Below are 3,704 nucleotides of genomic sequence, written 5' to 3'. Positions count from 1 at the left end.
CTGGAAGTAGTGTAAATTCCAGACGGTTTTATTCAGCTGAGGGTCGTATTTATAAGCGACACGAATTTCGTAACACCTCTTCCATTGCGATTTATTTTGCACGTTACGCTTCAATATCTTTTGCATGTTACTGATGCAAACCTTGTCGGTACGAAAACGATGTCAATAACTGTGCAATGTAGGATGTACACAGAATAAATCGCCAAGGAAGAGAGTGTTAAATGCAAAATAAATCGCCAAGGAAGAGAATATTAAATGTAAAACAAATCGCCAGGGAAGAGAATGTTAAATGCAAATTAAATCGCCAAGAGAATATTAAATGCAAAATAAATCGCCAAAGAAGAGAATGTTAAATGCAAAATAGATCGCCGGGGAAGAGATGCTACGAAACCTAAAATGCCACGTAGATCAGCAAACGCATTGTCAGTGGGGGAGAGAGCGTTGTTGCCTTGTAAAGAAGAAATGTTTCGAGGTCATTAGGTCAAGGTCATCCCCTCACCATATCTGGCTCTGGCTAAGGTAAGTGGCTTTAGAAATTCCATAACACCTCACCTTACGCCTATCCTCTTGTATGGTATTCGTGCAAATTGCCTGTATTTAAACAATACAAATTTCATGTGCCTAAATGGCTCGCTTGGTAAGCTGCTGTACTCAGGCAGTTGCAAGCGCTGGTTCGAATCCTTCATCCCTACGTGTCAAGTGGGGTTGGTGGAGGATTAGTGCCCCTCCCTGTAAAACAATTAACTCTAAGCCCTTGACCACCCCGTTTGGGATACATGGTGTCTGGCAATGGATGGATGGATGGAAATTTCATGTTAAAGCATGTTTAAGGTGTGCTGTGTAAATAAATCGCAAAGGAAAAGGTGCAACGAAGCCTTCTATGTCATCTACAATACAGCTTCAGAGACATAGATGGAAATGGCCTTGTTTGTGACTGGTACAGGAGGGAGATGGTGCGGAGCCGCCAAACAGGATGTACCTCCTCTCACCCTCACTGTCGCCATGTTTCGCCTGCACGTCAATTTCCACGCTCGATCTAGAAACCAGTTTTTATTTTCTCGATGAGATTTTGGGTGGGAGAGAATAATTGGATGCTGTATTTGTGATTAAGATTGGTAATACCTGTGTATCATCATTCAGTGTCTTTAGTGCTTGATAAAGCTTAATTCTCTCTCTCTCTCTCTCTCTCTCTGCATGGCAACATCCCGAGTTGCTATTTTAGTTTCTCGCTAGACATTCACTTTTATTTAACCACATATATTAATGTCTAGCAAAAAATTCCATCAATATACTGGATACATTTTCTAACGTTGAGCAACATGTTGGAGATTACTTTTACTTAATTTTAGTGTTCTAGAGGTCATTGCGCCATGTCTAGTGATTTGCTAAAGGTTTTTGTTGTAAACGATATTCTAGCGACTTATGACAGCATATTTAATGATAATTCTGAATTTTGACTTGACAACTAACCTACATCCTGTTACGATAAGCTTTGATTTGTGAATGTTGCTCAAACTTCACTAACCTCGCTTGAGTTTCTTATATGAAAATCCAGAAATAGCCCCCACTGGTGAAAAACTTAGGTTGATAAAGAAGCTGGAAAAAGACTGTGTGCTATAGAGGAATTAGGGTGAAAGTTCTGTGCAGTGTTATGCTGGCAAGCCTCCAGTTTCGATATTTATATAATTTCGTGGGGTTAAAAGGTGTCATTGCTGTTTTAACTCATGCCAAACATTTCGTAACCAAATTACGATGAATATCAAATTGGGAAAAAGCAAAACAGATAAACAGTCTCCGATAAGTAATGGTTATTCAGGCGGTATCATGAAAATTGGGTAAGATCCTTTATGAATACTGTCCAGGATTGGTCGCCAAGCGGGCCGTATCGACTACCCTTGCACCTCACTGCCAACCGTGTGATAACTGTATCCACTACAGTAGTCATGTTAACTTTATATAAATGTTTTATAGCAAATAATGTGTGCTTAATATAGAGTCCATAGTATTCGTAGGCTGTAGTAATAATGCAGAAACGAACGATGAATTTATGAGCTCTCTTTGTTCTGCCTTCCCTGGAGTGCCACGTCAATGGCACAGTATTTATAAGGCATCTCAGTAAATTTTCATGAGAAATACCATAGGTGATTTATCCTCAAAATGGTTATACTTGGCCATATATATTTATTTTAATATTCACTCAGTCTGGTTGTGAGGTATTAGGTAGCTGTATGAGTTAAGATAAAGGCCCTCAAAAACACGTCAAGAAATTTCAAGAATATTGTCCCCGTTCTAGGAAGTGTGCCGTGGCTGCAGATCGATGAAAAATTCTCTTCCTGGAGCTGTTTACATGTGAGCAGGTATAATGCATTTAGGCGTCTTTGCACCACCTACCATATCAAACACGTAGAAAATCAGCGTAACATATATTGCACAGTACCAGTACGTTCATAGTTTAGGCAAATATATTCTCACCAAGGACTACAAGAAAAGATACTATTACTTACAGATGAAGGGAGAAGTTCTGGTACAACATACACGAATTATTAGTCTGTGTACATAAAAACAGAAAGGATAACTGCCGTAGGCCAGTTGACCTAAGCTAGGTATGGAAGGAGTGCTTTTGTAACGTAATATTTTGATTACTGTTAAAAGACTTTCGGGCCATTCGTCGGAAAACACGATTTACAGGAAATTCAGTTGTCATCCTACAGTGTTCCATCTAATATACAACACACTTCCTTAAAACTAAATGAATATGCTCTAGCCTTCCTCATAAAGGGCATTCACATTATTATCTCTTGTTATCCTCTTCCATACGGTGATCTTGCTACTACCAGGCTATTTTATTCAGTGTGGGAGAGCCTCTAGTAGAATGAGTAGTTATAGCACCATCGCCATCTTGGTCCCTCGGGAGGTCCCGCCGGCCCCACCCTGTCTCTTTGTTCGGGTGAAGCTCATGACGTCATGGTGCGCAGTGTGCGGCAGCGGCTCACCAGATTATCAATAAACTCCTCTAGACGGGCATAAATCTGATATAATTACGACTAGGAGGTACTGTATCAATAGTTTAATAGAATCTTATGTAGACAGAGTTGATGAAGGACAATTATATCCCTCCAGAGCTAAATAAAATAGTTTGCTAGTATAAGACGTCACCGTATCGAATGGAACAAAGTGTATGGTGTACCCTTCAGTCCGAGAATGTAATTATCAATATAGTTTTGCTAATTCCACGCAGATTTATTTGTCTTGAGGGAAACTTCGAACAGGAGGGGTTAGACCGTTAGACAATTTATAGCAGCTAACAACTATTAATACGGTAGTACACGAGCTGAATGCAACCGTTGCATCAGATCTGGTGGCAGTGTAAAATGAAAAAGATTTCTTAGCAAAGAAGATTGAAGTTAGGCATATATTTTATTGTACAGTGGGGTAGTTTGAAAATACTGTACAGTAAGTATGCTTGTATGAATGCCTATTTATGTATGTATGTACGTATGTATGTGTATGGATGTGTTCATGTGAGAGCAGGCGTGTGGGGATGTGACGCAGGGAAGAGGGTTCTAGAAGCCTGACGTAAGAACGCGCCTATCACGGGTTGCCATGTACTTCTAGTTTCTCTTTTTCTCTCGAATTTTAAATGCTGAGGCAGTAAAATTACACATAGATTTAGATGTACACATATTTATCGATAAATTTGGTAG

Source organism: Coenobita brevimanus, chromosome 7, assembly GCF_032717465.1.
Source record: "Coenobita brevimanus isolate Jiangsu-jjx chromosome 7, ASM3271746v2, whole genome shotgun sequence".
Classification (NCBI taxonomy): domain Eukaryota; kingdom Metazoa; phylum Arthropoda; class Malacostraca; order Decapoda; family Coenobitidae; genus Coenobita; species Coenobita brevimanus.
This window is presented reverse-complemented; position numbering follows the sequence as displayed.